Consider the following 14,842-nt stretch of genomic DNA (forward strand, 5'->3'; position numbering starts at 1 on the left):
ATTAGACGGTAAATAAATTCAATACTAGAGGAACATTCTGCATATAGATTTCTTCGCGCTCAGGCGTTCTATACTAACTGGTTCCGTTCTGCGGAAGTGAAAATTATGTATGCAAACAGACTTCCACATATCTGTGTGTTTAAATAGGCTGTACAGAAAGTAGACACAGAAACTAGTAAGGGAAAGAAAGCTATAAGGAAAGCCAGTATCTAACAAGGTACAGAATCTGCTGGTGGACGGCCAATTTACTCCTTTCGTCTTAGTAAACCAACAGAATATTTTTCAAACAAAAACCGATAAAAAATCAATGAAAACATTGAAAAATATCAATAGTATCGATTTCTCTGCAGAGCACCAACTATATTAACCTGTGTGCTATCGCATGCATGACACATTCGGTCCTTGTTCGTTTGTAAACAAAACGTGATAACTAGAAGATAACTAGATGAAACTTTGTTACGGTTGCTTTAAATAGATTTCATCCGGCCTACTAGTTAGTCGCTCACGTTAAAGCTGGCACAGGCGATAGGGATTATGCAATCTAACAGCGGAGTTAAGATCTGCTTAAGTAAATCTTTGTAAAGTTACGTTCCGACAAGGACGATGAAAATTTCTTTTGGCCGAGCCCTATTTCATTATTTGTATTTTTATTTTCGCTGGTATACTGTCGTAATATGCTCGTGAAGGAAGAACAACCATGTCCCAACCATAATCTTGATTGAACGCAGCTTGTAATGTAAACAAACCTACCGTTCATATCGATCGGCTCTCGTTGAGCTTCTCGAGCAATCTTCTGTTTTTGCTGACGAGGGCGCAATAGGCCGGGGCCACTGGAGGGCCCTGGCTGACGTTGATTCCACACACAGCACAACAGAACAGAATAAGATACACACTCACAGACGCAATTCAATCGTGGTACTTACAGGAGAACCAAGCCTGCTAGTATGTAGTAGCTCAGCACACGAAAACAGGATCGAAGTTTCCCTTTCACCACTACTACCGCGGCCACTATAAGTAGAGAAAAAACGAAAGTGCACCAGGGGAATTGGAAGGCGTGCAGTTCTTTCGAGCAACTCGTGCCGTCTTGTCGATCGCGCAGAGCACCATCACAGAGGTTTCTGTAAGCCGCGGGCTGGTTCTCGGATAGACAGACCTCTTGGACGACCGGAGACACAATGACTCAAGGCAAGTGAGGGACGGCGCCCACCACGTGATCGGCGGAGATTTCGGGGGGCTCCGCTTGGGGGCGCCACCTGGGGTGGTGAACGAGGGACAAGCGCGCAACGGCGGTAGGCAAATAAAGAAATAGTGAGTCAGCTCAACTAGAAGTAGGATGATCACGCCTTTTGCTGCGATGAGATGCGGTGCTATGATGGTATCCTACGATTCTCAAGCTATAAAACGACAAAAAGTAAAAGAGGCTTAGAGATCAAGACGGACAGAAATAGGTGTGGATATGGGTGGCCCTTGTCGAGATTGAATGACCCGCTACCGAGACCGACGGAAAGGAGATCGCCGTCAGGTAAAATCATCGGTGGGGAAAACAATGTCAGGGATAACAGGGACAGCGGGGTGAAGAGAGGGGTAATTGGCCAAACCATGAAGCTTTAAAAGGTTAATAACCCTAGCGTACCTGGATAGCTTGAGAAGCAGCTGGTTAACGGGAGTAGCTTCCCAAACATGCCAAGTAAAGTCGATCGCACAGGCGAGGCCTCAAAAATCTCCGCCAGCCAGCCCACAATTGTCGCTCACCCATAAGCCAACCAAGTGTTTAGTAGTCAAAAGCCTTAACGTTAGGCCAAGCCCGGGTCATCCGTACCCCGATATTTGCCTCGGTATCGGAGGACACGCAAACCTGGGAAGGCGTGAGAGAAGGCTACGTAAGTGGAATTTTTGAGCTTACATTGCCTTCGGTACAGGCCGCCAAACGAATAAGCGACCAGGAACTTTCCTTACACCCACTTTTGTACCTGGTTAGGTGTTCATTCGATGGCAGTGAGTAGAAAGGAGAGGTGACAGGAAAAGGGAAAACCGGCCCTCAGGGCTTTTGATGGCAGCGTCTCACACTATTGTGTATAGCAAATAACTGGATGTTAGCTGTGAATGCGATCAGCCCCTCCCCCTCCCCCGCTATATGCCACCGCTAATGGGTGCAACTTCGATTAAAACCTGGCTATTTGTGGTTATCTCCTCCTTTTCCCTCACAGGATATTCTGGACAGATACGGTGGATTGCCACTGGTACCTGCAGATAAAATATTCATTGTGGTTATACAGTGATAATCAGAAACTCATTAGCTTGAGTGAAGGCAGTATTAGGTGCAATACAAACGATTATCATACATAGTAAATCGGAAGGGAAAGGAATGTATGCTCTTCAATCGGAAAAGGCGTCTACATGCACGTCTCTTCCGCTAAACGCAAGGTACGGTTCTACTAGATTATCGGACTCAACTCTTTCATATAAAAATAACGATTTTCTAAGAAAACAAATCGTAACATTGATAATGAGTGCCGATACGAATTTCAACTTACACAGGCATATTTACGTACTGTAAAGTTCACAATTTATCACATCTAATACGCTCACTATGCATCTAATTTTTTTTTGCTTTTGAACATAAATATGATATAGGAAATATTCTGGCTAAAGCAATAAGAAACATTGACGAAAATAGGCTAAATTGCAGTGCATCAGTATCTCCTAGCCTCTCTCAGATACATTGTCTCTTAAACACACATACAGCAAACCAAGGAGGAAATTTTAATTGGCATATATCTTAATCACTTTAGTACCTCTCACTGATTAAAGATCTAATCTAGAGAAACGAAAATTGAAAGCCTGTATTTCTAATTCAGGAACGTGTAGACTCGGCCTCGATCAATCCAAGAGGGATAACGACCGCCATTTTATGTTCGGACGCATCGATGTTTGTTGGCCTATTAAGAGGGACGATTGTTGCCGTTTTTAGTAAGATATTTTTTTAACTGAGGAGTAATTTTTCAACGTGCCTAGTGCAAACGGTGCGATAAGCACTACACAGGTCATATCGACTATGCTGGATGGCACGGCATCTTTCGTCATTAAAAATATATAAGAAAACGACCGGCTTAGATCAAGACATTAACTAATTAATTAAATTGAACTTACTTTTGTCTTATTGAAGTCGAAGACGCGGATTGCGGCCAACATTTTCGCTCGTACGATATGACGACATTTTAAGAAAGATCAACCCGTTTCTTTAATCTCAAGAAAAATTAGAATCTTAGGTTACAACGTACGTTTCTTTAGTTAACTTTCAATGCAGCATAATTGAATCATTTCTTCGGAACTAAGGCTAGGTCGTCTCGTATAGCATGCTAAAACGTACAAGATTCTAGTTTTCAATAATAATAGCATATCTCTATTGTTAATGCGGCTTCCAAATACAGATACTGAATAACACCGTGTTTATTATTTGCTTTAGTTTTCTGATTGAGCGATTCCTAAAATGAATTGCAAAGAAATGAACAGCGCTAAAACACGAATCCGGCCAAAGCGCCGGCACTGTTCCTCAGACGTCAGTTAAGGTCCTTCGCATGGTAGTTGCGCAAACCTTAAACTCCGCAGAAAGGAATATCGAGATATTGTAATGCCCAGGCCGTATTTAGCGAAAGTAAGGAATAAAAGCATAATTACAGCGCACGCGCCTATGCGTCTTACAAAAATGGTGAAAAAAGGAAGGAAACCTTTAAGGGGGCGTACGACCGCCATCTTCAACGAAGCCGAATGCCGACCCAGGATTGAGCCTTAAGTCGTTCTTAGAGGGAAGCGATTATGCATGGCCTATGTACAGCGTTTTCGCTGTTCTGCTCCAACCTATTATTAAGGTGGATTTGGAAACCGGCCTTAGGCATCGGTGGTCCGTAAGCAAATAAAGCAGGTCAACTCGTGCTTCTTTTTTTTTTTTTCGCTGCCATCGCTGTCGCCCCTTCCCCGCATAATCTCCTAATCAAAATTGAACTGTACATGTAACAATTGTATACATTATTCTATGTATCATGTGTAATAATGTAGTCCACTGCTAGTTATCGCAACCGGGTAAAAGTAATTTGTTTATTGAATTATGTCATAAGTATTATCATCTAGTATGACGCGTAGCGTAATGGAGTGTACGCACCACATCTAGTCGTACGGATGAGGTGCCATAAATTAGGAGACGTATAGCAGATATAGACTATGTATCTTAATAAGGCTAGGTATATATAGCAGAAGACCATATTTGAAAAAAGGGGAAAACACCTTTATGTAAGAGACCGCTACCCAACGTTATGCAGATTATAGAGAACGACTTATTGTATAGACCATGTTATGCATAGGAATGCGTGTAACCTTCAACGACTATTTAGATAGGGAACATAGAAAAACCATCGTAAAAGATCTTGCTAATGCTTGCACGTACGTACTGAAACAGCTGTTTGTCAGAGACGGTGGGCTTACTGGGTATGCTTGAAACCCTACATCGGCATTAAAATATCATAATATGGATATATGTTGTGTGGAAATGCATATACAATAAGAATAACTTATGTTTTCACGATGATACAGTAACGTATTTACCTAACAAACTTCAGATCGACTTTGAATAAACAAACGCCGTGCCTAGAGCTAGCGGTCCGCAACAGCGTCCAGCAGTTTGATTGCCAGACATAAAACTCGAAACATTTAATAAGAACAGATGACTTATAGCTGCGGTACGAAATATACCAGTTATGAAGTTGTAAAAACAAAAGTTACACTTCATATACAGACGACAATGAGAAAACTCAGGATTTCTGCACTATAGAATTTTCCATTCTTTACAAATGCTCATCATAGTACGTATTTTATTACTCAATGAATCTTAATACAGATTTCACTAATATTGTACTAAATACGCCAGCTAATGGATCATACGAATTTCACTCTTTGCCCTTCCTCCGATCGTATGTGACGTTGTCGTGAACATCTAGGGAGTTTGACATTAAGTCGACTCCATGACCGGTGCATGCCACTTAAGCCGCTTACCTCAAATAGAGAGTGCAGGCATTCTATAGTAGTCTAAGATAGGCCTGATAAGAGCTGGTCGGCTACCTCGGCAAAACAAAGCTTTCATTCACCTGCAGCATGGTGTCTACATCGATATGAGACTGTTACGCATTACTAGACGGACTAACACTCTTTGGCCCGTTTTTTTTACAGCGTATGCCTATAGTTTAAATAGGTTGATTTCTTGATGTCACACCCTGTCGAAGTTGTACTGTGGTTCCAGTATACACCAGCTGTCACCATACTAGAGCTACCCTGCCCGCTTAATGACATTATCCGTTTACAGTTCTTCCATACTCTAATTAGAATATTATAATAGTTACGCCGGGTTGAATGGCGTACTCTTGTATCAAGCACTCAGCTTATCTAATTAACTGCAGTCCGATTGCGCGCTTATAGTTAGACGCTCGCACTTTTTTTGAGACAGTACCGTTATTTAACTTCAGCTACCCGGTATATAATAATTGTTATGCCTTTGAATTCGTTAATTTATCTGTCAAATTACGCTGTTCTACTGATTGGCTGTTTTCGGCGTACAGTTCCGCTACGATTGTCTTGCTGCAAGAATCCCATCGCCATATAGGAATTATGTTCTTTTTTCTAGTAGAATATTCCAATAACAACCTCGTTACTGATGCCCCCAGATATCTATCATCGTACCCTATGTGTTCTACTACTCGAGGAAATAGCTGATCTAGTCTCAAAAATACTCGTTAAGTTTCGGTCTTCCACTTAATGCCAGCATATCGTTAATAGTACAAAATTTCTATTTGATTGCGATCATCCCATTGTCCTGCTAATGAGTAACTCCGTTCTCCCGTTGAAACGGCCTTAAAGTCTGCTTTACCCATGTGGCTTTCCCATTGCTATGAACCGTTTTCCGACTTCAAAGAGGGACATATTACGTAAATCTCGGAGCAGTCCCACAAAGATCACTAATTCATCCTTCGAATTGTAGAAGTATGCCACATTGTATTCCTTCCGAAAGTCCAACTTTGTAACGATGTTGACAGATTTCGAAAAAAAATCAACTTTACAGTATAAGTCTTTCGCTTAATGCTTCGTAGTAGTTCCGATTTTCCGTTGTACGGATCTGGTATTTGCATTACGATGGATCCAAATTCAGCTTTAAAAACATTCTACTCATTTTTAACAGTTCCAAAAAAAAAGTCTAAAGAACTTGAATCACTTCTGGCATAAGCTTCAGAAACTTTTAAGGTACCTAAACGAGTTGCTTCGAAAATCAACTTGGCTAGCAAAAAAAAGACTGTTCGTTTTTTTTTTTTTAACCTTTACTTAATTAATTAGTAGACGCACAATTTCTGGAAAAAACGGGAAACTCTGTGAAAACCATTGTAGGGCCACAGACAATGTTTATGATAATAAACTGACGGATCAGTGTTTGCTTTTCCACAACACAAAAAGCTAGTGTTTAGGTACTACTTTTATGTGTACCTGCATGAAGAATGCAAGAGGCACCTCGAGAAACGGTAGGAAAAGAAAAGAACAAACGTTTCATTTACTTTTGTATGGGTAGTTTTCGTTAATTCGCAAATAACAGACATAATTAAGTGCGCATGGGTGGTTTTAGGGCAATCTGGTACTTTGTTTAGCCCTCAGCTGTATCATCTTAACATTGTTGGCGGTGACAATATTTTTTGTTTGCCTTTCACTTCCGTGTTCAAAATCTCACATGTGTAAGCTGCCTCAGCAATAGGGGGCAGATATTTCTGCCGACTGAAATTCGGGTAAGTAACGTTCCAAGCAAATCTGTATATACATGTAGGTGGCAAAAGTGTTTACTGAGCCCCAGTCTGCGTCTACTAAAGTCTCCTGGGAATGCGTATTCTTAAAGGTCGTAGATTGCACGAAGCGAAGCTGTCTGTTTCAATATAGTGAGAAAGCGCTTTGTTCCTACCAGCAACATCTTGTTTTCAATAAATGATAGTCTGAAAATCACCCTGCATTTACCACAAACCACAACCTCGGTTACGTTTTCTAACTATTTTTTCAGACAGACGTATCTAACAAACAGCCTTGAAAAAAAATAATTACATATGCTGAGGTTTGCCTTCAGTGAACGATACAAACGATGTTTACTGTGGGTATTGAGGAATACAACACAAATCCACTTTTATTATAGGAAAGGGCATTAAATATAGGAAACATTCACTGGTGCTTAATTGAAGCACTATTTGTTATCATTTATTAGCTTTATTATCTCGATAGTCGAATCCCATGGCGCGTGAAACAGCGTTATTAATGCTTTCGGTAACAATGACTTCACAAGCGCTCATGGTGTGGTAAATTGTTACTACGAACAATTCAAAATTGATCGGTTATATTTATATTAATTGGTCTACTGAATATTCTAATATCGACTGTCTCATTGTGTTGGTTTGTCGGTCCAAACACAAGATATAAGTTCCTAGTTCCTAGTTCGATCTGCACAGATTTGAGGAATGTATAACTTTCGCAATCAGTAGTATTACATCGAAGTAAGGGTCTTCATCAAAACATATCGAATATTTTGATACATACAACTTCAGTAATGAACGAACTAAAGAAAAGAAAAACTTATAAGAACTACCGCATTGAGCTCAAGGTATAAGATCATCATCAAGAGCATAGACAGAATCAAAACTACCGAAAGAAAAAATCGCACTTTTTTGGTACTGAGATTGACAATGGTTTTACTTGTGTCGCTTTTCAAGGATATCGATTGAAAGCTACAGAATTTTTTGTTTACGCAGGTATTGACATAGTTACTCTACAGTTTGACTAAATTCATGTTTAAAAAGTTTATAAACAATGCCCTTAGGACTACATCTTTGAAAACATAAAAGTAAAAGGGAAAAATAGTTTTAAAAAAACAGTCCTTGCAGAACCCCTAACAGACAATCACTAATGGGTTTTTGCTTAATGCTTATTCTCTATATTTCGAGTTTCACGTCCGGCATCACCATTAGGCACAGGATGTGATGGCTGTCTCCGACACAAGGTATGTATATGTCCGGATTCGAACATGTGTGTCTCTCTAAGACTACATTACCGCTAAGTTATCATGGGCACTTACATTGCTAATTCTAACTGTAAGTTACTTCTCAGTCAGACAGCTGTGAAAACCAGCAATAATTTTATCATAAATTCCAAGCTTATATTCTTCGAATATTGGCCGTGAGACAAAGAAGATATAAATCACAGAGATACTGAAGAGGGCCATTATGTATATGCATGCATGTATGTATGTATAGAAATGCCAGGTACTTTCCTTTTCAAACTATTTGATGTGTTTTTATTATCGCATTATCGTAATTTGGTGATGCAGAAGATAAATTCTGGAGCAATTCGTGGCTAAATAGAGACGATTTAAAATTAACTTGAATGATTAAAGTGAATAAAAACGGTTGGAACTTACGGTTGTCTCTGGTTTTCTAATAGCAAGTCCATTAGTTGCAATGGATCTACTAAAACATCATCTACATCTGCTCGTTGTGAGGAAACAAAGCTATTGGGCTTCTTTTTGCCGCTCCAGATAGCTTTTCTCAAGAATCGCGCGGACTATTCCTGCTATAAATCGGGTAGAAGCTTTTCTGGTTTAGGGAAGTCGCCAAGTTAATTGCACCTATAAACAAAATACCTACTAGAATACATATATGTGTACGCTTTCACTAAGACAGATAAAGCTTAATTTGACTGTTGTGTATAGCCAAACTCATAAGGACCATTTACCTTAAGAACTAACGGCGCATAATATAGAATGCAAACGTCTTTAGCACTCGCCAAAGATGACCGCGGCCGCTACGATAACCCTAACTCATGTTGGAGTGCTTTTTCGTACAGATTGCCAGTGGATATTACGAGATATATTGACGGAATAGCTAATGTGTTATTGCGCTGTTTTTAAAACATTAAGAAGCTGAGTAATATTAAGTATGTGTATGTGTTTAAGACGTTTAGTTTTTTACGGCCAATTAATGAACGATTGCCTAATAACGATCTATATACATACCGGTCTTAAATGTCCGGTAACGAATGTAGGTTTTGCGGGCCTTCTCTGGTTACTCCTTGCGATCCATATAAGATGAAAATACTGTAACTTACTTCATTAACAAATCTTCATGTTGGCGTCTGCTTCAGTGAGCATGTGCTCGACGAGACTGGAAATCTTTTAGTTTCAAGTTCCCACTGCTACAGGCTCCTCTATCCCGCTGTAAGGTTCAGCAGTGCCCTAGATCAGCACCGGAACAACATAAATCTGTGACGTTCAAACTTTACTCGGTTGTTCGTTGGCATTTCGTTATCTGCATATCACTATGAGATAGAACTAATTAAATGAAGAGCGCTACACATAACTGGGCATTGACGCAGTCTCTTTTCGATCGCTAATATTAATCGTGAAGTTTCACGTATGAACTCCTTATGACATCGAGGTCTCAGGTGCTTGAATCTTGGCTCATATCGAAATAACCGTTACACTTAGTAGCTTGAACTCGATATAAGCTAATTCCGCTCACTAGTTATCTTTGTAGTGGCTTTTCTTGAGATTGTTTCCAAAAACGATACGATCTTCTTCTAGTTGAGTTCTGCAAAATGTATTATTGCTACAAATATGAAATATGGTAATAGTGCGGAAGGTCCCACAAGAACCGCGCCGGCTTTCATCAAAAATTGAATACTTCATCGTATTTGTCGTATGTGGTACTGACTTGTAAATGTACGACAAAGTTTCTTGCACTCAAGTTACTGAAAACGTTTGATTCGAATGTTCCCATCTATGGGAAATCACCCATTTCTCTGGTCCCATCGGTTACACATTAGCTAGATAAGGGTTACGGTGTCGTTTCTTCTATAGTAATAAATGGATATGAGGTACGATTTCTACAGTAGTAGACATGTTCGTTTCATAACTTTTAAAAATTACCAACGGTGCTGGTAATTCTCATAATTCATGGAGCGTCTTGTTATTGTTGTTGATGTACTGAGAAATATGTCCGCTATTTTCACCAATACCCTTTAATAACTATCAAGTCTATTCGTCACGCCCTTAAGACCTTGGGCCATTTGGCTAAAAGGGGTCTGGCGGCTGAGGTCGCAAATGCTGGCTGAAATGTCTGTCAAGTTGTTTGTAGAACCAACGATGAATACGATGCCAACCCACGACTTCAGTCCTTGTTTCGAACAACTTTTGCGTGAAAGCTTAACGAAAGCAACACGGTCACCCTCTGGTTGTCATATACAACGAATAACAAAGCGTAGTGCTGATATAGCTTGGAAAAAGGCAGACGTATTTAAAACAGGATCTCTCAGAAATGTGAAGCGTACAAATGGGGTACCTACTATAACCCTTGCCCATCTCATTATAGTGTGACCTGCCAGTCTTGTTGCTGAAGCTCGTGGAAAACTGCAGCAACTGTTGATGGCAAACTATTTACCGTTGCTTCATATATAGAAAAGTTCATACTTCTACTATAACAAGAGCGCTTTAAACTTCTGTAGAGCCATGATAAATAAGGAACTAGACAGTAGTTACTAGTATATACCTCTGGGGTGTCTTTGACATACTTAGGTAGAGGAATCTTTACAATACAGCAAATAGATGTTCGTGGTCTTGAAGGAAGCCACCTTCAATTCTATTTCTGACCACAATGTATTCGGCATAATGAACGACCTAACAAAAACCCCAAAGCTATAGATACATATCTGAAACGACTGGGTCATATAAATCTCAGAGCAGGTAATAGATGAAAATATTGAAGCTATTTCTTGTTCGTTCAGATAGCACGCGATCTATTGAAGGTAGACGTCGTTTAACCTGATGTATATTCAAGTGCGATTTCCAGACGGCGATTACTATGCCATTCCCTTTGCCTTTTGCATTGAATATACTTTGACATTTACGCATAACGTGTATCTACAAAATAAACACCACTTGACCAGCTAATACACGGAAGGATTGCAACGGAACACGGACTTGGCATTAAATTTTCGTAATGTATGTTTTTGTATCCAATAAACAGCATATTGCTATAGAATGCTTTGTAGTTCGTTGTAAATTGCTTTGATCGATACCGCCTTGCCTCTTTTTGATCGTTTTTCCCATTCTGCCCTGCCTTACATAGTTTATACTACATCATGCAGGACGGAACATTCTATGACGTAATTTTGTCAGCAGCAGCAGCATGTCTGTCATAGTGGCTGGTGGGCTTATAGCCAATACCGCAAGTGCCACATTAACCCAACTGATCTGCAAACCCTGTACCTACCTTGGTATAGTTCTTCTTGGCCTAACCCCCCTTGCACGAAGCCCCAAGGCAAAACATTACCAAGCAAGAGGACTACCGTGAGGAGAAGACCTAACGTGAACGGTTAGCGGGATAGCCAGTCGACTAATCGTCCGCTTGTCCGACCGACCGACGAAGTAAGCGCTGACAAGCAACGAAGACGACGTTCTGCGTCCAGTGAAGCCACGCCCTGAGATAAAATGAGCACGGTGGATCCTCCCGAAAAGAAGTGGATTTAGGACAGAAACCCTGCTAATAGGCGCTTGCAAACAGAGGAGACGGAAAACAGTGAGCTCTAAAACGTAAATCCAACCGAATCTCTGGGCTCAAATCCAAAACGCCTTGCTTTTTGTTTGTTTGAGTCCTTCAATGGTATAATGAGTAATTATTATGTAGCCAGTGTTTCTTTTGCTAGTCCATGACCGCAGCGGGCGTTTACTGCTGCTGCCACGGCAGCAGCAGTTGTGTAGAATACCCCCGTTATCAGGCCAAGCATGAAAGTCACTCATGCTTTACTCCTCCGATTGCTGTTTCGCTGCAAGACCTCCACCCCAGAGTTTCAATATGTAACAAGAAGAGCTATCGAACGTTTCGTTGAGCGGCGTCAGAGAAGGGGCGCGGTTGGGGAAGTACAGGTCGTATATACTCATACGGGTATACACTCACTGCTAATACGTAGGTCGTTTCCTTGTGCTAATGCAGTACTACCGCGAACAGTAAACATTTATCTGAAGGCGCACTGTTGTGCACTCAGAACAGACAAAAAGGTTGATAGAGGTTTGACCCACTAAATGACTCGGTTGACAAAAAATCGGTGAGGAGGAGCGACGGATAGAATAAGAGATCATCAAGCTTAGTCGTTGACTCGCTGCTAGGTTATCTGAGTCTTTTTTACACACGGTACCTCATGGCGGAATGGTCTAATAAGTTAAGATCGCTGATTGCTTCATAACTAGTGTCTTTGAAAAATGTTACTTGTAAAAAAAGAATGTTCAGTATTGTAGTAGCGTATCGGTCGGACCAGAAAGCGTATGCGCAGCAAGTGGCGTTTAACGTCATCAGTGTTGAAAACGCTGCGACAGGCCATTGCGTGCCTGATCACATGAGTTGGAGCGATGTCACCGTGCGACTTGTCCAATTCAATCTATCGATCTATAGCGGCCGTAAAGTCGCTCAGATACATCGATGATGTTGCACTCAACAAGTGTTTAAAGTCGACGAATAAAAGAGTGAACAGATTTAAGTATTTTGTAGCTTTTACTCGTAGCGAGGCCGTAGGGATGCACGCGAGCCGGTCTATTATTGTTTTTACTTAGTTTTCGATCTATTTTCTGCTTCGTCTGCTCGTTATTCACGGACTCGAAACCTGTGCTACCTGCGAAAAGACCAGTCGGACTATGAATACTATCTCTAGAAGAACGCGGTTTGAGTTAGTTCTCAGACCATCTACGCAATTAAATTTATGAGATATTAATGAGTCAGAATATGACCCCAAAGAGCTGAGATCAGCAAAGAGCGGAATACACCCGTTGAATGAAACCAAGCTGTACATTAATAGAAATTGAAATTTCATGACTACGTTACAAAACAGTTGGTATAAAAATATCTATTTGGTATTTCTACTTACCTGTAATGTTGTGGTTCGAGACGCTCCACTAAAATGTGTGATTCGCTGAACACTTAATTAAATTAAGCCGATCTTTAACTCCATAAGCCAGAACAAAGCAGGAAGAGCTGACTGGGCCAAATTGGTCCCCAATCCGCAAGTTTATTTACCACTACCTTTCTAACTTTACGTTGTCGTACAACGATTACAAAACTTGTACGCACCCACGTTCTGCTCGTAAAGGCTGATGCGTTGTTTTTCTCGATGTGAACGACCATGTCGGTTCTGGCCTTGGCTCTGAATCCCTCGTTGGCCCTTCTTCATGAACGTAAACACGACCAAACCTTGCGAAGTATTGTCTTTCACTACGTCGACAAAATAGCCGGCTGGTCCGATAAACACACCACATCGTTATCATTTTTCAACAACGTCCTCTGTTCCCGTCCCATTTCTTTCTTTGCTAGGCCTCGTTCGACCTTTAGACGGTATAACAGCTGCCGCTACTAACTGGATGATCTGGTCATGCAGTAGAAAGCAGAATCGAGCAAAAACCAGAAGGAGGCAAGGAGAAAGACCTGTCAACTGCTGACTACCTTTAAACTGCTCAGTAGGTCCTTGCCGGGCTGGATATTTTAGAACTGTCGGCAATGCTAAGTGACTCGGACGTCCAGGTTGTAGAAAACAGGAACACGGCCGACAGAAGTGGTCTAGGGGCAACTGGCGCAGATGGAGGCTTGGGACAGTTGAGAACAATCTGGATCAGCTGTCAGGCTCTTTAGCCAGCATCGCCTGGCTGGCTCACTGGCGGATCTGTGGTGGCGGGTGTCGGAAACGAACAAAGGAACGTCGGCTGTGGTATATACGAGACGAGGATGGTGTACCGAAGCTGTTCGGAAGGCCATAGTGTATCGGGATGTGTCGCTCGGGAGGACAGAGCCACCAAGAACCGCGAACAACGTTGCGACATCGACCTGCCTTTTCCACGCAATTTGGTGCGATGACCAGCGGTATCCCCTTCGTGCGTAACGGAGTCGGAGCAAGAATAAACCGCTCCAGGGAAACAAGCGGATGGACCGATGAAAGAGCAAGGCTTTAGTGAAGTAAGTAAAGGAAGACGTCACTTTGTGGCTACGAACTTATCTTTGGCCAACAGCTTCTTACTGATCTTCGCTTTCACCCCACCCATCACGCCCCATCTCGATTGCTGCCACGTTGCTCTTATTTCTCGTTTTGTGTGACGATGACAACGGCAACGAATAATATCACCCTGCTAGTTGTGGCAGCAACAGTAGCAGTAGCGGCGGCCGATTCTCCTACAGCTTTGGCCTTTCAGCTTACACATTAAGTTCAAAGAGCAAACGAAACCACTTTTAAACCGTATGAGCAAGAACCGCAAGCGCTCGCCAACCCATGGTCGAAGGTAGCTTTGCCCGTTCTATGGAATCAAATAACAAGCTGGCTAGCTGCTTTTCTGGCTACAGTCATAACTCATAAATCACCATCAGGGGGATGAAGGTTGGTCAACCTATTGGGCAGACTTACAGCTATGACAACCCTCGCGTTGGCAAAGGCGGTGCCGGCGAACTTAGCCACCAAAGAATGCCATAGACACCACAGAACAGCAAATGGCCCGACTTTTAAAGCGACAAACGCGTTCTAGAGAGACGAATATTACCGGTAATTATAGCGTTACGCCATAGATTGGGGAAAAGGACAATTCTGGCAACGCTGAGTGGTAACATGCACTGCCACATAGACGTAGAGTGGATAGAAAACAGAAAGGTGGAGGGGTACGGCTAAAAGTACTAGCAATAGTTCGTGGCTTGGATGTACTGCCTTCGTATAATAAAGCGGCGCGTTGTGTGCGTTGCCGACGCGAATTTCA

General features: G+C 41.7%; 1 long non-coding RNA gene across 2 annotated transcripts; it reads right to left on the bottom strand.

Moving 5' to 3' along the window:
• Positions 1–621: 621 nt before the first annotated feature.
• LOC147753289 (uncharacterized) lies at positions 622–9,429 on the bottom strand. 2 transcript variants are annotated; one of them, XR_015311651.1, is made up of 4 exons: positions 9,080–9,429; positions 3,151–3,239; positions 1,634–1,855; positions 622–1,394 (listed from the first exon to the last, which is right to left on the bottom strand). It is a non-coding gene; the product is annotated as an uncharacterized LOC147753289 (long non-coding RNA). The 2 variants fall into 2 exon arrangements; XR_015311650.1 differs by having other exon boundaries at positions 1,634–2,244.
• Positions 9,430–14,842: the final 5,413 nt, after the last annotated feature.

This window comes from Varroa jacobsoni, unplaced genomic scaffold (assembly GCF_002532875.2).
Source record: "Varroa jacobsoni isolate VJ856 unplaced genomic scaffold, vjacob_1.0 scaffold_591, whole genome shotgun sequence".
NCBI classification, from domain to species: domain Eukaryota; kingdom Metazoa; phylum Arthropoda; class Arachnida; order Mesostigmata; family Varroidae; genus Varroa; species Varroa jacobsoni.